Source organism: Protopterus annectens, chromosome 5.part0, assembly GCF_019279795.1.
Source record: "Protopterus annectens isolate FY-2018-M chromosome 5.part0, PAN1.0, whole genome shotgun sequence".
Taxonomy (NCBI): Eukaryota; Metazoa; Chordata; order Ceratodontiformes; family Protopteridae; genus Protopterus; species Protopterus annectens.
Window position 1 is genome coordinate 1,517,834,173 of NC_056735.1, and position 22,587 is coordinate 1,517,856,759.

Genomic DNA, 22,587 nt, shown 5'->3' on the forward strand with positions numbered 1-22,587 from the left:
TGTTAGGTTTTCTGGGAGCAGGAGACAAGGAATCAGGGGCCAAACTAGATTTCGAAAAAGCATCAACAACAATGTCTAGTACAGGAGGAATAGCTAAAGGCCTATACTGAGGTAGGAGTAAGAAATCCCTACGCCTCTTTTTTGAATAAGAAAAATCCTGGCTTTCCCAGTGGAAATGTTCCCTTAGGGTATGCAAGGTTTCCCCAAAAGAAAAATCCTCTGGAGGGGAAACGGAGGGAATGGAGTCCTCTGCATCAGAATCCTCATAAGTAGATAAGGGCAAATCCAGATCATCAGAAGAATCAGAAAAAAACAGAATCCTGGTCAGAAGATTCATAAACAACTTCAGTCCTAGGCCTCTTAGAAAGGGGGGGGGGGGTTGGCTAACCCTAATTAGAGTTATTAAATCTTCAGCCATTCTTATCATTTGTTTTTTAGGCAAAGAGGCCTGAGCATGTGGCCTGGGCGTCGATTTTTTAGGCATGGTTCAAGATTTAGGCCTAAGTGAAGGAGGCGTCAGTTTAATATGCAAGTCTCAGAAGCCGGTGTCTGCACAGCGGCTCCGGACCCATCCAAGGTAGAGACATCCGGAGGTTCCATAGTTGAAGCATCGCGCGGCAAACCGGACTCCGAATGGGTCTCAGTAGAGGCCTGCGAATCAGAATCAGCGGGTATCAGGGGCTGCAAAAGCACATCACTGAGTACCGGCGAACTGGAGACTGGCTTAGCAGAAGCGTCGTTGGCAGTTTTGGACCTCAGCAGCCTGTCTCTGTCTTTATCTTTGCATTTTTTCATAATCCCGGTAGTCAGATGGCTAAACGACATTTCTGGATAATTAAACCGAGAACCGAAATATTTAGAGATGAAAATATACCGACGACAGATAGTGCGCTGATTAAATAAAGCACAAAACCGACAGCAAGGTACATCGTGGTCAGGGCCGAGGCAAGAAATACAGTACGAATGAAAATCTGTATGAGGTATTTGCTTTCCACAAGTAATATAATTATTAGCTTTTACTGACATCGGTAAGGAGCAAGAAAAAGTTTCCACAATGGGGTAGTTTGCTTTAGTTGAAGACTTCGGTTCTGAAACTCGAAAACTAAAATTTCAGGAGTCGGCCGACCGGCACTTGTGAACTGCTTCTGGTTCGGGCACCGCACAGCAAGAAAGACTGGGGTAATGGCATCGGCTGCATGTTTTATACCCCTGACGACCTGACATCATGGAAGAAGGGACAGCAACCGACGCAGGACCCAAGACTTTGTTAATCAGGCCGACTGAGGGCTACCTGCAAGCAGATAACCCAAATGTAATGACTGCAACAGTGAAACACGAAGAACATCAGCAAAGAGGAAGTATTCTTTATTATGTGTTTAAAAACTGCTTATGCTCACTTTTGGTTTATGTAAGTAATTGCAAAAACAACAAAAAAGGAACATAATGTTTGTCAAGATAGAAAGGAAGGCAACTGATTCTTGCATCCCTTGCTGTCTATCTAAAGAACTGTGCTTGCTACTAGTCCTAGGTCATCAGTCTCAAAGACAAACACTTGCTTTAATACTACCCTCTGCCCAAGTTTTGTCACTTCTACATCTTTGTGCTTTGTTCTTCCTGTACATATATCATTCAGCGTTAGAACAAATGCAGTATTTACTTCTAGGAAGGCAAAGTCTTGTATGGTTTACAATCATCATGCAAAGATGAAGCTCAACAATTACTTGCTGCTTTAGCTTTAACTGCAGAGCCAAAAGTTTTGGGATTCACAGAACCCTAAATTCCACAACTAGACAGCGTGTCAACTGTTCACAGGTGGTATAAAAGGCCAATGACCACTAGGGCCTTTATAAGCTTTGCCATGCAACCCAAATGTGGCCCACAGCTCTTAAGTTTTAGACAATTGTACAGGGGGAGATTTTTAGTCATGACATAATTTACGGGCTGCCTCTGTTCAGAGATAGGCACCAGACTAGGGGTGAATTTCCAACTCCCATCCAGTAGTCCAAGTTACACTTAAACAAGGTTAGAGAGGGACTTTGTTTCATATGGATGGGAAGCCTATTCCACAAAATGGGAAGTCTCAGAGATGCATATCTACCTGAAACACAACACAAATCAAATCAGATGATAAAAACCTTAGATTGAATTTACAACCACAAAGATATGAAACACTATTAACAAAACTAATGCACTCAGTAGTACATAATCAAATACAACCATAAAAGTCTGCAATATAAAAAAATAAAGCGGAAGCAAATTAAAACACTAAAAAAAGTCATGAGCAAAATCCAGTTCAGGGCAATGATTTTGTAAGCACATCATTAAAGGACACCTATGGGAAATGATTAACAAATTCTGATCCCTATTTTTTTTTCTCTACCTATAGAGACCCACCATTCAAAATCACGACTCAAGCAAGAGCAAAATATTTATTTCAACACATCTTCCATTCCCCGTTGTACTGCTAGTGGTAGTACTAGCAATTTTTCTAAAAATATTCTCTCCTGCTCTTCCAGCTAGCAACAAACTATGCACAAAGTCATCCACCTGTTTTAAGAGTACTATGGAGTAAGGCATGCACTCATCCTTTTTTTCGCCCAAGGAATGCCCTCTTAGACATTATGCATGCAGTTCTACCCCTCACCCTGCTTTCTATCACTCATAGAAATGACCTTGTGCAGGAGCAAGAAGATTATTTTATATCTGCAGCTAGTGAACATCTTTATTTTGTTGTAGGACTGTACTACTAACTCCTACAAAGTAGAGAACATTTTTTCTGTTCAAAGTTTATTTTTTATTTTTTTTATTTTTTATGGAGACCTGGATAATGCTATTTAGGCTGCAGTTCAGGTACTGTACTAGGACACTGCACTGCTGATCAGACTCTAGTGCTGAATTTTGCAGAAAGTCTCTGATTTTCCACATTTTGCCTCGTCACATGTATAAGTTTGATCTTGTGTTAATTCACTGATGTTTATAGTCATTTAGTAATGACAGGCATTACATTTTCATACGTCTCATTGTTCAGAAAATGCATATATATATATATATATATATATATGCAAAACCTATAGCTAGCATAGACTGTGTTTCAGTATGTTTGTGTGTAACTATTGAAATTTGTGTATGCATGTGCATTTCAAAGGTAGAGTGGTCAATGTATATGACATGTTGAAGTGCTGAATGATATTGTAAATAAACTACACATTTCCCAGGTGGGAAGACGTATGTAGGGGTAGGGATGTGTGGGTAGGTGGGCACAGTATATATAAATATATATATGTACAATTTTTTTTATCTGAATCGGATGAAAATGCTTACATTTCTTCTCTTCAACATAACCCACTATAATTATGCTTTTTCTTTTGACAATAAGATGCACAAGTCATCCAACAGCACAATTAGGACCCTAGTAGGAGGTAATTGCTAGCTGTGGCATAACTGCCAAACCATTTTTTGTCATACTTCCTCCGTTGTCTTTGTTTCAAAACTGAAGCACTCATTTACTCATGAGACCTGATGTCCACAGTCTCCTTTCAGATGTAAAGGCCGACACTTCCTTCAGTGCCACTCCCTTCTTAGGTAGCACCCAGGTTCAATGTTATTCAGCTGCCTCACACATTAGGCTTTCAGCAATCCTTAGTAATATGTACTCTGTTATCCTCTGAATTAATGAGGTGTCAATCCTGCACTTCAGAATAAGTGGTGCAGGGTTATCCTTTAGTCGGATTTGCATCAAATGCTTTCACAAGCAAGTTGTCTGCCCTTCAGTTTGATGTTGCTTCACATTACTTTATAGCAAACACTTTCATTTCAATTTGAATGCCAAGAACATATCTGTTTTCCTATATTTTAACACCTCCTCAAGATGCTTTCCCCACTGTACTTAATCACTGCTTTTTGATATACGCATGCTTACTCTAAGGCATCTTTCTCACATGACTAGTTACTGATTTTAGATAAATGAGTCATGGCCAGTACATTGTATGCAATCACATGCCAAGTTTTGACACAGCTCATTTATTTACGTATTTAGTTTTACTTACTTTTTATTAATCCTCACAGAAGACTGATCCATGGTGGAAGTTTTCAAGTTCAGCCTAGGTGGACACAACAGACAGAATACACCGAACAGAGTTCAAGGTGAAAACAAAGATCAGTTGTTCAAAAGGCATACAGATGTGTACGAGTACTATTCTGACACACCCAGTGAGTATAATAATAGCATAAATTGACAATGGCATATTTTCTGAACGTGTAATTAGAAACAGAATACGATGTGAAGAAGAGGACAAAGAAGGGAAGAAAGGAGAGAAATGGGGAAGGAAACAAGCTGAGATAATAGAAGACTTGACCAGGTAAACAGTTTCAATACACTGGACACTGCAGTCTCAATGGTACTGATGTAGTATTCACTTGCTTAATGTGTGTCCATATGTTTACTGCTTTATACAATATTTTATAGGAGATCCATGGCTATATATCCATGTAAGGAATCTGTTTGTTATACAGGAGTTTGTGTAGATGTCTGTGTAATAAATTTATACACACAAAAATACAGCATTAGTGGCTGAACTATTCCCACTCCAGGTAATGGGATTAAATTTTGAATTGATGACAATGCAGCATAGGATTAAGGGCTACTGCATTCCTGTGTGTGGCATCCTTTGGGCAAGACATTACACCACCTCCTCATTGGCTTAAGTTAGTAGTTGAGGGAGATTTTAAAGATCTCACAGCACCTATTGAAAAGAGGAGTAAAAGCTCCCTGATGCCCAGGCCAAACTCCCCCTTGTACTATAAATACCAACTTAATTCTCCCCTTGCAAAGAGGTCAGTAGCCTATTGGGAGTAAACCTGGTCAACAAAATGATAAATCAATAGACTGAAAATGTGTGTGTGTGTGTGTGTGTGTGTGTGTGTGTGTGTGTGTGTGTGTGTGTGAGTGTGTGTGTGTGTGTGTGTGTGTGTGGTTTCGTAGAGAACTGACCACTGGGTCGTCATCATCCCACACATTCCAAGTCAGTATGTATGATATGTGGGTGTGTGTGGGTATGTGCGAGTGTGTTTGGTGCATGTATGGAGTAACAGATCTGTGCAGCAAAGATGGACCGATACCTGTTTTCTGCAATACTTGGGGGATAGTGGTGCCAATGTACTGGGCTTGCTGCAACATTTGTAGGGTTTCCTGAGCTGACATGTGCCAACAGCTTTTACATCTCTTAGCCATTATATCATTTTTTTTTTTTAAACAGGGGGGTCAAAGCTCCACTGATGACGCACAAATGGCGTGCGAGTGCGCGTGTGTGTGTGTGTGTGTCTGTGTACGTGTGCATTAATGCTGTTCAAAGTATAATGAACAGGAGGCTCTGAAGCTGTGCACTGACATCAGGCGTGTTTGCCTGTGTCCACCCTAACAGAACCATGCAGCAAAGCTGTATTGAGACCTGCTTGCTGTCCTGCTCACTGGGACAGTTGTAAATGCAGTGGTTTGGCTGCAATAGTCAGGGTGGGTGTCCTTAGTGGATATCCATTAATTGCTTCCACAGTCGTTACAGCAGTATTTTGCACAGAAGTAAGAAAAGCCTCATTGTACATTGGCATGTTGCGTGGCTGTGTGGGTGGGGACAGTGCCTTTGTAAATCTGGATGAGACATACACACTGCCTGGTGTTAACCAGTATATTGCCATTGAGTGCCCTTTTTCGAGTATGGTTTCACTGCTGTGCTTGTTGCTACAGCTGCTGGTACTATTTTATTACATACGTATCATTAAATGTACACGTGCATGTCTGATTTGTGTAGCTGTAATGGACAAAAGGGTAGGAGCGTTGGGTATCCATAAACAGCATACCTGTCAAGTGTCCCTAATTTTGGCTCATTATTTTGCTCTGAAACACTATAATCCATAATATGTTTTTGAAAAAGGTGTTGGATTATCATTAACAAATAAAGACATTTGTACGTTTCCTTTTTGTATGTTTCCTAAATCAGTAGTACTGCTATTTGAAAAGTGTCTGATTTGGGACCTTTCTCCAGGATTCTTTTGCTGAAGGGATGAGAGCTGCTTACATGGAGTACAAAACTAAAACAAGCAATAGTAATATAAAGAAATGGTCACATCAGAAACGTGGGAGGTCACTTAAAAGTACAGTTTTGTACCTACCATAAATGTAGATGTCCGATAGGTATGCATTTGCAGTCATCACATATGGGGTTGCCCTGCCTCAGGCAGCCCTTCGGTCCGCCGGATTCCAAAGTCTGGGTCCGGCGTCGGCTGATGTCGCCCTTTCCCTGACGTCAGAGCACCTGGGGTATAAAAGCGTCAGCCGACGCCATCTTCATCAGTGTTTCTTGCCCCAGATGCCAGGTGCCCTCAAAGGAAGGCTAAATTTGGAGAAATGCAATAAATTCCAAACATGCACAGAAAAATATATGTACATATATATATATATATATATATATATATATATATATAACAAATACACCATAATAGATAACCCCAGCTAGCTATGAGAGGGAAAAGTACCCAATAAATACCAAAGAGGGGAAGGAGGGAGGGTAAACCTGACTGCAGATGCATACCTATCGGACATCTACATTTATGGTAGGTACAAAACTGTACTATGTCCTTCAAGGATGCATCTGCAGTCATCACATATGGGTAGAATACCATAGCCAATCTGGGGGTGGAGGATCTATGTAAAGGATGGTGTAGCTAAAATGCCCTGCAGGACTGCCGTAGCAAAGCCTGCTCTGGATCTGGAATATAAAGGCAAATTGTAATGCTTGGAAAATGTATGCACGGAGCTCCATGTAGCAGCCTCTAAAATGTCCTTGGTAGCCACCCTTCTTAAGAAAGCTGTGGAGGTGGCTGTGGCTCTGGTGGAATGAGGTCTAATGTTAGCTGGCACAGTTTTTCCATGAAAGGAATAACAAAAACGAATGCAATTCCCTATCCATTTTGAAATTGTCTGTTTGGAAATTGCTTTCCCTTGTGCACCAGCAGCATATGCTACCAACAACTGCTCAGTTTTTCTGTAGCTTTTAGTTCTGTCCAAGTAGTAGTGCAACTGTCTGTGTATGTCCAGGGTGTGCAGAAGTTTCTCCCCTTTGTTTTGTGGATTTGGAAAGAAGGCAGGCAGGTGAATAGCTTGGTTTAATGAGACCCTGGATACCACCTTTGGCATAAATGAAGGATTGGTTCTCAATGAGACTCTGTCTTGATGAAAAATAAGAAATGGCTGTACTGCCATGAGGGCCTGTAACTCAGATACTCTTCTTGCTGAGGTTATGGCCAGAAGGAAGGCAGTCTTCCAAGACAGGAACTGTAGTTCTGCAGATACTGCTGGCTCAAAGGGAGGCAGAGTTAGTTTTTCCAACACGAAGTTAAGGTCCCAAGTAGGCACTGGAGGTTTCCCTGGAGGATTGATGTTTTTAATTCCTCTTAGAAACTGTCTTAGGAGAGGATGAGAAAAGACAGGTGGATCAGTATTGTACTCTGCTGAAATTGCTGAAGCATGAATTTTAATGGAAGAGTAAGACAGGCCATTGTGGAGCATTTCTGCCAAGTATTCCAGGATATGTGCCATGTTCATCACTGTCGCATCCAGGCCCTTTGTGGTGCTCCAAGTGTGAAATCTTTTCCATTTTGCTGAATATGCCTTTCTTGTGGAAGGCCGGCGAGCTTCCATGATGATATCCTTCACTCTCTTGGATAGCTTATCCTGAGGAGGAGTCAAGGTATTTTCCAGGCTGTTAGTTGCAAGGTTTTCAGGTTGGAATGCAGAGTTTTGTAATTGTGCTGTGTCAGGAGAAGTGGCCATTGAGGAAGAGGCCATGGTTTCGTACGCGACATGTTCTTTAACAGTGGGTAACAGTGCTGTCTTGGCCAGTCCGGAGCTATCAGAATGACTTTTGGCTGCTCTGTCCTGATCTTCAGTAAGACCTTGGTCATTAATGGAAGAGGTGGAAATGCATACACTGTTAGAGTTCTCCAGCTGAAAGAGAGGGCGTCCACTTTCCATGCTTGTGGGTGGTATGTCCTTGAGCAGAATTTCTTCAGCTGATGATTGTGGGGGGAGGCAAAAAGATCTATGTCCGGCCTTCCCCATGATTGTGTTATCTGTAGGAAGATGTCTGGGTGCAGCATCCATTCGTGTGCATCCATGATATTTCTGCTTAAGCTGTCCGCCAGTATATTGTCTTTTCCTGGCACAAACTGGGATTGCAGCTCTATATTGAGTTTCAAGGAAAGTTCCCACAGATTCACTGCCAGTCTGCAAAGAGGGTAGGAATAGGTGCCTCCTTGCTTGTTTATGTACCACATAACTGTGGTGTTGTCTGTCCTTATTAGCAGGTGGCCTTGATGCAGAAAAAGTTTGAAGGACTCGATTGCAAGTATCACTGCCAGCATTTCCTTTTGGTTTATGTGCATGCGTAGCTCCTTTTGTGACCATAGTCCTTGATACATCTGCCCTCCATGTGTGCTCCCCAACCGTGGTCTGAAGCGTCGGTTGTAATGGTTTGGCTGGCTATTGGTTTGCTGAAGGGCAGACCCCTGTTTGACTGGCTTGCTTAAGCCCATCACAGAAATTCCTTTTGGAGGTATGGAATGAGTGGGATCAAAGTTTCTAAGCTGTGACTGTGCTGAGTCCATGAACTCCTTAGGTACCATTGTAGTTTCCTCATATGCAGCCTTGCTTGTGGAATCAGAAGAATGCAAGATGCCATGTAACCCAGGGCCTGCAGGATTTTCCTTGCAGTCAGCTGAGTTTGTCTTGTCAGATTCTTGAAGTAATCCGGTAGTTGTCTTTGTTTTTCTTCTGTGAGAAAAGCCATTTGGGTGGTTGTGTCTAGATCCGCACCCAGAAAAGTTATTCTTTGGGATGGAACAAGTCTTGATTTGTGAATGTTGACTGTATATCCCAAAGCCTGCGGTAGGTGGATAGCATAATCCAAGTCCTTTACCAAAGTTTGTTGGCTGTCCGCTTGTATAAGGCAGTCGTCCAGATATGGGTATATTTGAATCCCCTAAAGTCTGCAGTGTGCAATTACTGATGCCAGGCATTTCATGAATACTCTGGGCGCAGTAGATAAGCCAAAGGGCAATGCTGAGAATTGATAATGCTCTGAACCTGCAAGAAATCTGAGGTGTCTTCTGCAACTTTGTCTGATAGGGACATACAGGTATGCCTCCTTGAGGTCTAGAGTCACCAGCCAAGACCCCTTGCCCAGCATGGGAAGGAGTTGCTGTAGAGTCAGCATTTTGAATTTTGGCACAATGAGATAAGTATTCAGTGCGGACAAGTCAAGAATAGGCCTCCATTGATTTTCTTTTCTTGGAACAAGGAATAGTCTGGAATAAAATCCTTGGCCTTGTTCTGAAAGGGGAACCTTTTCTATAGCTTTCATTTGCATTAAGTAGGAGATTTGTTTCAAAGCCTCTGCCCTTTGATTTGGTGTCAGGTCTGGCATGCCTTTTCTTTTTGGCAATGTGTGAAAATGGAACCTGTATCCTTTGTCTATTATTTGCAGTGTCCATTTGTCTCTTGTAATACTGTGCCAATTTTCTGAGAATAAAGAAAGCTTTCCGCCCAAAGGTGCTTTTAATTGAGCCCTGGTTGGCGGAGTCAAAGCAAAGTCATTGAGTCTGTCCTTGTGCAGCTGTTGTAGGTCCTGCACTACCTCTCTGGTTGGGAGGCTGCCATTGACGTCCTCTGTAGAAGCCTCTAGCTTGCCCTCTACCTCTGGCACGCCTGTTCTTGCCTCTCTGAAATCATTCTGTATCCGGAAAGGAACAATTCTTGGTAGGCCAATTCTGCTGAATCTTGGTGGTTGGACTTGTAGAAAATCTTTGACTGTTTGTACAGATTTTGTCTTTTCCTCAAATTTCTTTAAGACCTCCTGAGCAGTGGAGCCAAATAACTTTTGCTTTTCCAGTGGAGCATCCAGAAGCTTAGCTTTAACATGGTCTGGCAGGGATTGTTCCTTCAGCCAAGCATGCCTACGTATGACTGCACCTGTCATAGCTGACCTACATGAAGCTTCCAATGCATCATAACCACACTGCAAGAAATGGTTGCTAACCTGCTGGGAGTTATGTACCAGATCCTGAAGTGATTTGCGATCTAGGGGTTCAGTTGAAGACAGTTTCTTATGCAATTCATCTAACAAATACTCTTGGTACTGTATCATATGAAATTGACAATTTAATGCCCTCATAGAAAGAGTAGCAGAAGTATACACTTTTTTACCCCATCTCTCTAAAGCCCTGGACTCCCTTTCAGAGGGGAGTGGACTTTTAGTTGTGGCAGCTGCAACCCCTTTAGGGCCCTGAGAAATAGTTTCTGGATCAGCAGAGTGGGCCTTGTAAAGAAAATGATGCGAGTCCGGGACCCTGTAGTACCTATCGGGTTTGACAGGGGCCGGAGGAAGAGTGTCAGGGGTTATGCTGGACTCAGAGTACACATCATCAATGACATTCAAAACAGGAGGAATAGCCAAAGGTCTATGCTGAGGTAAATGCAGAAAAGTTCTTAATCTTTTCCTGGAATCAGAGAATTCCTGGCCCTGCCATTTGAAATGCTCTCTCATAGTGTGAAGGGTCTCCCCAAAGGATAGTTCTTCAGGAGGGGAGGCTGAGGGGATAGATTCCTCTGCATCAGAGTCCTCATAGGCCGAAAAAGCCTCCTCCTGTTAGTCCGAGAGAGCAGAGCCATCAGAGGCCTCCTCTGAGGAGTGGGGATCAGAGGGCTCAACCCTGGGCCTTTTGTCTAGAGAAGGTTGAGAGCCCCTGTCCGGATGGGGTTGGGAGCCCCTAATTAAGGAAATAAGGTCCTCTGCTAAGGTTAGAATCTGTGAACTTGTAGTGGGTCCCTTAGGAATAACCCTGGGAGGCATAGCTTTTGTGTGTTTAGCAGCTTTAGCCCTGGTGAATGCCTTTATGGACATGGATGCAGGAGGCCTGGCTGCACCACGTGCTGGTGTAGTTTTGTCTAGAGGAATGGTGTCGGAAGTTTCCAAGACACCAGTTTCTGAAGGAAATTCAATAACCGACTCAGCAGGGGCCTCCGGGGCCGAGGTTGTCGGTTGAGCGGTTTCGGGGGTCGGAAGTACCAAGGACTCGGTTTCAGCGAGACAGAGACACTCGCGGTAGGCCTGGCCGTGGTTTCAGCCGAAACCGCGGCCCGCGTGTGCCGGTCCTTGTCCTTCCGTTTCTTTGTTAACTGTGAAGTCGGAGTCTCCGACGGCATATTGTACGAAAAACTAGCCCCCAAAAATTCCTCTGCAAACTCCGCCCGACGTCTAAGAGTGCGTCGGTTGAAGGAAGCACAGGCTGAACAGGCCGAGACGTCGTGGTCTGGGCCTAGGCAGGGGAGGCAGTAAGAGTGGAAATCCTTATGAGGTATTTGTTTCCCACAAGTTAAGCAATTATTAATTTTATCTGACATCGGCTGAGGCAAGAAAGAGTCCCCAACGGGGTACTTAGCTTTTGAAGTCTTCGGTAGCTGAATTACAGGAGCTGGCCGACCGGCACTTGCGAACTGCTTCTGCTTCGGGCACCATGCCGCAAGAAAGACTGAGGAAGATGGCATTGGCTGACACTTTTATACCCCAGGCGCTCTGACGTCGAGGAAAGGGTGACATCAGCCGGCGCCAGACCCAGACTTTGGAATCCGGCCAACCGAAGGACTGCCTGAGGCAGGACAACCCATATGTGATGACTGCAGATGCATCCTTGAAGGACATCAAAGACACAGATAAAGATTTCATTGTTATTTATGTAAGGCTCTGAATGAGACAATTCTGAAAGACTTCTTAGCAAAAATCAGTCTGTTCATGCTGAACCACAGGATGAACTATATTCCTGCATATGAAAAAATGATCTATTCATACCATACACAACCAAATCCCTTCTTCACTCACTTTTTTTTACTTCTATCAATTTCTCTCCCTTGACTCCCTCTCTCTCTCTTTCTAAATATGCAATAGCCCTGCTTTTCTACTACTTCATATTGCAGTTCTTGTATGTATTGCACTAACTTACCTTTTAATTTCCTCTACAAACTGGCTAAAATTGCTCTAAGCATTAAATCACTGTCATACAAGTTGTATCTGCTCCTAAACAATGTTTTCACATTATATCTAATCTGGTATAATTAAAACTGTCAATGTTTTTGTGCTATTTTTGAAGATTGAAAAATTATTGTTCTAAAATGCTTCTGTAATACTTTGGAGCTTTTCTACCTAGGTAGCTGATGAAAATCGACTTCCACCCAATCTGATTTTCCCAGACAATACAATGTCAATAAATAAATAATCATGTGAGCCAGAATGCATTTCAATTTGTATATTTTAATGGGCATATTTTAAAAAATGTATAGGTTAGCCTAAACTCTGGATTGATGCAAGCATTTCTTCCCGAGACCGTACTACTCAGAAGCTAAGAGTAAAAAGCCATATGGGGAAGCACTTTTAGTAGAACACCAGGTCAAGTGATTTACATGATGTCTGTTGTTATGTACAGTTAACTAATTAGATGAACCCGGCAAAGCTGGCTCATTGAAGGAGGGGAGATGGAAGGAGCAACTTGGCCAGGAACTGAAACTTACAAAATTAGTGTCCGTATCAAGTCTTATCTTAGTAATTTGCTGACACTTTTGCAAGCTTCTTTCAGAGAACGTGTAGTACATCTGTAGGAAAAAACATTTGTACAGTAATTTGACCAGTGAATGACTACTGATCTGCAGACTCAAACTTGGCAGCTTTGTTCAGGTCTTTCACTCTAAGTGGATGAAGTGTAGTCTGACAACATCTGGTACGCCAAATGAATACTGCAATATGTGCTCTCATAGTGCATTACAAGACAGACAGCTTTACAAAGGGAAAAAAATCTCATCAGGATGTCTGTACCCATGAGGGCGTTTACGGATTAAAAAAAATAGAATGAGTGCTTATTTTACTGCAGGCAACTTTGGGAAGTGTAGTAATTCATGTAAGGTTGAAAAAAAAGAAGTTATGTACTCACCATAATGTTCCATGTGAGTTGTTCCATCTCACCTTCATTCATCACTGATGGGTTCGGAGCCGATCCTCTGCTCCGACACGGCCGACTAGCAATCTCAAAGTTCTCCAGTAGCTCGAGACCCCACCCTTATCCCACAATGCACTGCTGGAATTACCTCAGATCTTGTTTGCTGCGTACCATATAATAGTACAATAATTATTCTGCCTAGGAATGAATACACATTGAAAAACCAGGATGAAGACAGCCTCCAGGTCAACTGTCAGCCAGGAGGGGGAAGAAGGAAGGGATATGAGAATGAAGGCGAGATGGAAAAACTCACATGGAACGTTATGGTGAGTACATAACTTCTTTATGTAAAGTTGTTCAATCTCGCCGTTCACTCATCACTGATGGGTAGCGTCCTTAGCACCCTGAGTTTGGGTGGCTCATGGAAGTACACTCTTCAGAACCATAGAACCAAATGAAACCCTGTCCCTGGAGGCCTTATCCACTTTGTAATGAGTTATAAAAGTGTGAGGTTTAGACCATGTGGGTGCTGCACAGATGTTATCCAAAGGCAATTTAGCTTGAAAGCTGATGATGTAGAAACTGCTCTGGTTGAATGAGCCTTTACCTTACAAGACAAGGGCATATTATGACAAGCATATGTATAGGTGATACAATCAGACAGCCACTTAGACAGGGTTGTTTTAGCAACTGGTTTACCTTTCTTGGTCTCAGAAAAAGACATGAAGATGAAAGATCTGATTTCCTAATGTCTTTTGTTCTATCCAAATAAAATCTAAGTTGTCTATGAACAACATATATTCCAATTTGTTGGTATGATTAGGGAAGAAAACGGGCAACACAATGACTTGATTAATGTTAACCTCAGAACATTCTTTGGGCAGAAAGGATGGATTTGTCCTGAGAGATGCTCTGTCAGTATAGAAGACCATTGTAAGGGGTAATGATGGAAAGGGCTTGGAGCTCTGACACTCTACAGGCTGAAGTGATGGCTACTAAGAAGATAGTTTTCCACAACAAGAATTTTAGTTCACAAGATGATGCAGGCTCAAAAGGAGGAAGAATGATACGAGATCACATAAATTTCAAATTCCAGGGGGAATAAGGTGTCTTCACTGAAGCCCTTATGTGAAAGGAACCTTTTAGAAAAGCCTTAGACAATTGGTGAACCATAATATTCAAACCATCAATTCCTAGATGGAAATTAGATATAGCAGCTAGTTGTACTCGCACCGTAGCCGCCGCTGCTCCTTTGTTGAAGATTTCTGTTAAGAATTGTAAGACAGAAGACGATGGTGCTTGATAAGGGTCAATGTTGTGGGAAGAAGCCTAAATGGAAAATCTCTTCCACTTACTACGATACAATTTTCTGGTGGAAGGTTTATGGGAAGCCAACAAAATCTGAGTAGTGTCAAGGGAAAGATTATAGAGCCTAGCTATGCAGGGAATTGGACCAGGCAAGTGGTTAGCTTCAGTGTCTGCAATGATGGGTGAAGATCTCCTGACGGATGTGTCAACAAGTCCGGAACTGGGTCCAGGATGCATGGATCTTCCAGATTATGATGGTAAAGAAATGGAAACCAAATCTGTCGAAGCTAATGAGGGGCTATAAGGATGACTGTCCGTCCCAGCGACTTTGCTTTCTGTAAGAATTTGGATATCAGGGGAATTGGTGGAAATGCATAGAGGAGACCCGGGAGCCAATCGTGGACAAGAGCATCCCTTGGGGAGTGAACTGGCGTGGGAATCAGGGCAAAATAGCTTCTGCATTTGTTGTTGATGTGACTGGCGAACAGGTCACAGGAAGGCTGGCTCCATTTGCGGAAGATCCTGTCCGCAATCTCGTTTGAGGGACCATTTGTGGGGCAATAAGATTGCTCTGCTCAGTCTGTCCGCTATGACACTGGATTTGCCCGAGATGTGCGCTGCCAACAGAAAGAACTGGGATGACAGTGCCCACTGCCATACTCTTGAGGGCTTCTCGGCAAAGGGGATAAGACTTGGTCCCGCCTTGTTTGTTCAGATACCAGACCACTGACATGTTTTCTGACTGTATTGCAATTGTCCCTAGAGGAAGAGAGTCCTGAAAAGTATTGCAATGCTAGAAGTACTGCTCTCATCTCCAGGACATTCATATGCAGATGTGATTCTTGATCTGTCCATGTGCCTTGGGCAGTTTTTCCCTGAAAAAGCCCCCACCCTATCAGGGAAGCGTCCGTGGTCACAGTGGTAACTGGAGGGGTAAGCATGAAAGGACGTCCTATTGTGATATGAAGAGACGTCAACCATCACTGAAGATCCTTCTTGCAAGAATTTATCAAGATCATGTGACTCATTGGAAGTTCTTGTAAGACCATTGCGTGAATAGAAGCCATTGAAGGATTCTCATATGCATCCTTGCTAACGGGATTGCTAGAATAGCTGCCGCCATCGATCCTAGAACTTTTAACAACTACAAATATGACTCTGTCATTGTCCATGTTGGTGTGAATGACCTGAGACGTACCTCCCTGGACTACATGAAAAGAGATATGGAGGAGCTCTCTGATCTTGTAGCCCAGGCCGGTATGACCCTAGCCCTGAGTAGCATCCTGCCATCACCCAGAATGACACCACAGTACAAGGACAAAATGACTGACTAACAACTGGCTAAGCTTCTGGTGTCATTCTAAGGGAATCCAGTGTCTGTCTGCCTGGGATGACATGATCGACAAACCACACTGCTTTTCCAGAGATGGCCTGCACCTGTCACCCTTGGGATTCCGGATACTGGCAAAGGCTCTTGCCATCCCTATGGTGCCTTTTTTAGGCAAGGTTCAAATGACAAATTCGCCACCATAACAGGTACAAGCAAGCAAAATCTGAGGGTAATGCTACTCAATGCTAGAAGTCTAAATCTCAAAATGCACTCACTCGAGGCACTCCTTAAAATGGAGAACACTGACATCTGTGCAGTGACAGAGACCTGGTTCAAAGCTCCAGAGAGCACCCCTGCATTACCAGGCTATAATTCATACCACACCTTTCGGCCACCAAACCCAGACCGAAACACTAAAGGTGGAGGCGTGTCGTATTCATTAAGGATATCCACACCTCCAAGCTAGTTGCTCAGCATAATGCATCCGAGATTATCCAAGTTCAACTAACTCTGGGCAAAACCACAATCCAGATTGCAGCTTGCTACAAACCCCCCACCATGCCCCAGGATTCCCACTCCTCTTTTCTTGATACAATGGAAAATATTAAGGTATAACCCAACACTCTAATAATGGGTGATTTCAACTACCCTACCATTAACTGGGAAAACTACTCATGTACCAACTCTTTTGCTCAACGTTTTCTGGAAATCATCAGTTCCAACGCTTTAGGTCAACTTATCCACACCCCCACCAGAGGCAGCAATATCCTAGACCTGGTCATCACCAACATGGGTGACTGGTGTTCCACACCAGAGGTCAGCTCCTCATTGGTCAGATCCGACCACAAGCTAATCACCCTAGACATCCACATCCTGCTCCCACCTCCCATTAGGAAAACAACCGTAAAAAATTTCTCCAAAGCCAACTTCACGCTTCTTAAGACAGAAGTGGCAAACTTCATGACACCCGTGCAGATGGACAATAGAGGTACGACTGCTGAATCCTACACAAATGCACTTTATAAGCACTTACACGAGTGCATGGATCGTGCTATCCCTAACAGAACCAAGATGCTATCCTCCAAAAAAAAGGAAGCCAGTCTGGTGGTCTTCTGTCAAACTCTACAACAGAAGAAAGAAACTGTTGCAAAAAAAGAGTAAAATCCCACGATTGGAGGAACACCCTGGTCAGCCTCAGTAAGAAGCTGAGATCCCTCATAAAATCCTCCAAAGCTAGTTATGAAAACAAAATTGCCACTGATTCTAAAGACAACCACAAAGCATTCTATAGCTGTGCCAAAAATCTCAATAGCAACACTCAGATCTGCTCTGAGTTACAGCGCAATGACACTAAATATACAGAACCAACTGATATTGTCAACATCCTGGCAGATAGGTTCAGTGCTAACTTTACCCTCTCTCACCCCCTAAAGGGCCCATCTTTATACCAGAAGAATGCAAAGTTCCTGTAATCATGGCTGCACAGGTAAAAACTTCACTCTCCAAAGCCAAGAACACAGCATCCATGAGACCTGACAACATCCCAGGCTGCCTTCTACATGAACTACAGAATGAACTGGCACCCCACCTAAGTACCATGTTCAAGCATAGCCTCACCTCAGGCTTTGTACCCATTGAATGGCGCACCACGACAGTTATCCCACTTCACAAAGGGGGGGCCACAACAGACCCCGGGAACTACCGCCCCATTAGCCTGAGGAGCCTCGTCTGCAAGGCCATGGAACGTATCATCATGGAACTCGAACAAAGACATTGGAGATCTCCAAACCCTGGACCCCACACAGTTTGGGTTTGTAAAAGGCAGATCATGTCTCCTAAACCTGATAGACTTCTTTGAAGTAGTCACCAAAGCCACAGATGAGGGTAAGGTGGTTCACACAGCCTATCTAGATTTCACCAAGGCGTTCGACACCATCCCCCACTCTGGAATTATAGATAAACTCACTAAACTAGGTATAAATCCCTATGTCACAAGATGGGTTGCCAACTGGCTTACTGAAAGAACCCACACTGTGAAAGTAGCAGACTCTAAATCAGACTTCAGACCAGTGACAAGTGGTGTACCACAGGGTTCAGTCCTGGGTCCTCTCCTGTTTGGTATCTACTTCTCTGAAGTATAGGCTAACACAGAAGGTCTTTGGCTAACTAAATTCGCAGATGACTGCAAACTAGGAGCCATAATTGAAACTCCTAATGATGTGGACATCCTACAAACGGGCCTCACTGAGACAGGTGCCTGGTGTCAAAGACACAGTCTCAAGCTCAATGCCAAAAAGTGCATTGTCATCCCCTTTGGTAAAAATTCTGTACCCATGACTACCACATAGGCGGTAGTCTACTTAACACCGAAAGTGTAATAAGAGACCTTGGGACACAGGTGGACAGTAGTCTCTCCTTTGATAATCACATCGCCAAAGTGGTCAGGAAATCCTTCTACATGGCACACCTCATCACAAAATGTTTCTCATCCAGAAAAAAAGAGGTCATTGTTCCCCTCTACTCATCACTCATTAGACCCATTATAGAGTACAACACCCCTTTTGGTATGTACCTCACAAGACATCTACAACAACTGGAAAGGCCGCAAAAATACCTCACAATGAGGATTACTGGCCTCAAACAGATGCCTTACGCAGACCGTCTTAAAAAACTCCAGCTTTACTCCGTCACATATCGCCTACTCAGAGGTGATCTCTGCCTAACATACAAAGCCATGTCAAACCCAGAGCTGTTGGACATGCTCCACTTAAGAGATCCCAATCCCTCCGTGCTACACGCTCTAGGGACCTAAACCTTGTCACCACAGTAAACAGAACATGCTGGAGGGATAGATTCCTGTCCCAGAGACTTCCCATACTCTGGAACAGACTGCCTATCTATGTCAAACAGAGCTCCTCATTAGCACTCTTCAAGAAAAAATCTTGATGATTGAATGGGTAACAGGAAATTCACCCTGGGGATCACTCCTGTTGTTCTGCTTGACAGGGGCACAGGAAAATAATTTTCTTGGGTGGCGAAAGCCAGGGTACATTTTAGCTAGGCTTGTATAGGCCCTACGGCCAATAGCCTAGTACCTACCTATGAACGTCTGCTGCTGGTGCTCTGTTCGTTGATATTAGGGATATGATGTGTTGGCGAAGAACAGAGATTCTTTCTGACAGAAGGCGATGATTGACGTGTCTAGTTCTGTCCCTATAAAAACGATATGCTGCGATAGCAACAAGGCAGACTTTTCGAAAGTTGACTGTAATGCCTAGCTGATCGCAGAGTGTCACAGTAGCCTCTCTCACTTGAAGAAGTTGATGACTGGTGGTGGAGGTAAGGAGCCAATTGTCTAGATACGGAAACACCTGGAATCCTAGACGCCTCAGGTGAGCAGTGACTACTGCCATGCACTTGGTGAACACTCTGGGGGCTGTAGTGAGACCAAAGGGCAGAGCTCGGAATTGATAATGATTGGCTCCCAGCCGGAAACGCAGGTGATCTCTGGATGGTCTGGCCATCTTTATGTGGTAGAACGCATCCTTGAGATCGCTCGAGCACATCCAAATGTCCTTCCTCAAGAGCGGAAGTATGGACTGTAGCGTGACCATTCGGAACTTCTCTTTTCTCACAAATTGGTTGAGTCTGCTGAGATCCAAAATGGGTCTCTAGTCCCCTGTTTTCTTTGGAACCAAAAAGAACCTTGAGTAAGTTCCGAATCCTGTCTGGTCTGCTGGGACTGGCTGGATGACTCTCTTTTCCAGCATACCTCTATTGCTGCTTGTCCCATGTGACTGGGTGGAACGTCCGGGATTTTTTTGACGGGAAGAGGCTGGGTGGAGAATGGTATGAAATACCCTCAGGAAATGATACTTTGTTCCAAACTGTCATTTCTTATATTTAAAGAAACAAGCAACAGTTGAGCAAAAGTCACCTTTATCAAACAACAAAGCTTTCAGGTATAAAACCCTTTCTCAATAAGCTTTGTTGTTTGATAAAGGTGACTTTTGCTCAACTGTTGCTTGTTTCTTTTGGTTCTTATACAGCATTATTTTACATTTCTTATATTTAGCCAGGCTTTGGGGTACAATGATAAGCGACCCCCGACTGCCTCCAGAGTAGGACAGCCGGGCCTCTCTTCAGAAGCGCTGGTAGGATTGGCCAGAGAAGTGATCTCTGTCACCCTGGTGTTGCAGACCCCCTCTGCTGCGAGGGAGGCGTCTTCTTCCAATGAAACCCCCTTCTCTGCCTCTGGAGGGGGGCTCTCCACGTGTGTCTTGAAAGGCTCCTTGGGCTTTCCGGAACTACATCTTTCCTCCCCTCTGACCTCTGGGAAAGGGTCGAGTGGGGGTGGAAAAACAATCTCCGACAGCAGACAAAGTCTTTCCTTCTTGCTCACACCTGGTCAAAGTTTCCTTCATCTTTGGCCCAAACAAAGATGAGTCGTCAAATGGGGTATTAGTAAAAGAAGACATGAAGGGTTCCGCTAAGGAACAGAGTCGCATCCAGGCATGCCTATGGACAGTGATTCCTGTACCTACAGACTCTACTCGAACCATCAGCTGCATATGATACGAGGCGCATGACTGAGTTGACTATCAAATTGAGGGTAGAGTGCTGAGTGGCAATCTTATCGGATACACTCGAAGCTACAGCACCCTGAAGAGTATCTCCCAACTCCATAAAGAGATCTCTCTGAAGTCTGGTAAAATGTGTCAAGTAGTTCAGTGATCTGAGTGAGAAAGTCGCTGAACTGAACATGCATTTCCCATATCTATCCATGATCCTAGATTCTCTGTTAGGAGGATGGATAGATGAGGAAGTCTCAGACATTTCCTTTTTGGTGGCTGCTGCCACCACCACCATGGCATCAACAGGGACTCCCCCTTGGTCAAAAAGGACTTATCCACAGGGGCTGAAATAAACTTACTAGGCCTCCTAGGAACAGGTTCCATAGATTCTGGAGACTCCCACGCCCTACGAAAGACCAGATCCATACGCTCATCGTAGGGCGGGGATACCCAAGAGGTGGGAAGGTTGAGACCCAAATGCCTTCAGGAGAACCGACTCGTCATCAGTAGCGCTCTTGGACTGCCAATCACCCCTCTGCCTAAGAATTTCAAGAATCTCCGCAAAGGAGACGTCCTCAGAGGGGGATCTGGGGGACCCTTCCAATTCATCCAGGTCGGTGTCTGATGTGATAAGACTCCTGAGGGGAGTCCAAATGCCTCCTCTTGCATAATGTTTTCCTGGGAAACTCTTCAGGGAGAACTTCTGGAGAGGTCTCAGAAGAGCAGGGAGTGCCCTGTGGGGCTACCTGAGGCTCTGGGTCTCTACGCTTGGGATGACCAGGGGAAACAGACACAGGTACTTTAGGGGAAGAAGAGGCCAGACCTCCAGATGAGGAAGTCTTGGGAGACAACACTCGCCTCATGGCATTGAATGCACCTCGGCTCCGATGAGGAGGAGTCGATGGTTCCGATGGAGCCGCGATCTCCTCCCACACCGAAGCCGTGAGCTCCGAGCCCGAGGTAGGAGCCAAGCTCACCCGAGCCGAGGCCCAGAGTGGAAGAGTTGGCACCGACAAGTCGGTTCAGCTATCCTCCCTGGACCCGATCCGAGAGTGTCGGCTCCTAGAGTCCCCGGTCGGCACAGAGAATGTCCAAACAGATGGAGCCGACGACACTAGAGCAGGTGTCGGCTCCAAGGGATCCACAATCATCAGGTCGGCCTCCTCTGGCTCCGAAGGTCCGGTATGGCTCAGAAGAGGAGCAGACAATTCAAAGGTAGTGGTCTTCGGCTCTGACGGTTGTGTCTGAGCCGACAGCAAATTAACTAGGCCTGGTGCCTTTAAGAGTTTCTGAAGCAGCCGGTCCATATCCAGATCAGATAGGCTGACAGGACCTGGAAGAGTGGACAGATGGAGCAGACTGGAGCAATTTGGATGGAGGTTTTTTGGCAACCGGTTCCAAAGCCGTGTCCCGAAAAGAGCAGACTGCCGGCTCCGAAGGCAGTGGAGCCAAAGTCACCACACTCTCTGACCTCTTTCCTTTTTTGGATCTAGAATCAGTGGAAGACTTAGAAGATTTAGATGATTTACTGGTTCCATCCTGGTCAGACAATGCCTTAGAAAAGGGGGGTGTTTAATGATACCCGTATCAATCAATTTCCTCTTCCTTTCAGCTAACACTCTTGTGGAAAAGGAATGACATATACTGCAAGACTCTTGCAGATGTACCTCACCCAAGCAGTAAACACACTGCACATGGGCATCTGTGACTGACATTTTCTGTCCGCAGTCTGGGCATTTTTTAAACCCAGACTTTGGATGTTTGCCTTTTTCTTCAGACATTACACACAACTCAAGCACACTGTTTAACTATGAGCTGTTTTGAACTAAGTAACTCACACAAACACACACACAGCCCAAGAGAGGCACTGACAACTAAATAATTACAAACAGTAATAAGAGATCCAAAACAATAGTCCCAAAAGGGATCACTGACTAATCACTAATCCTAAGGCCAAAAGGCCGAAGGCAAGATAGATAATACTGAGGGAAGGGGTGTACACACAGAAAAACTACTATCTACTAGCTAGTATATCTGCTACTACGAACAGAACAAGGATATATAAAAATGAAAAAATATAACTTGCTGAAAGTTGAAAAACTCCCAATAAAGTCTCGACCCAAGCTGGAGACCAAGAGATCTGTGCCGCGGCAAACTAGATCTGGGGTAATTCCAGCAGTGCATTGTGGGATAAGGGGTGGGGTCTCGAGCTACTGGAGAACTTTGAGCTTGCTAGTCGATCGTGTCGGAGCCGAGGATTGGCTCCGAACCCATCAGTGATGAATGAACGGCGAGACTGAACTTCGCATTATATGTTTTTTCATCTTTAGCACATAGTGG

At 44.2% G+C, this 22,587-nt stretch overlaps 1 protein-coding gene across 1 annotated transcript in view; it reads right to left on the bottom strand.

Annotated features, from left to right (window-relative positions):
* The window catches only part of TOMM70 (translocase of outer mitochondrial membrane 70), a 766,277-nt gene that overhangs the window by 254,637 nt on the left and 489,053 nt on the right, over window positions 1-22,587 (bottom strand). The window lies entirely within an intron of this gene.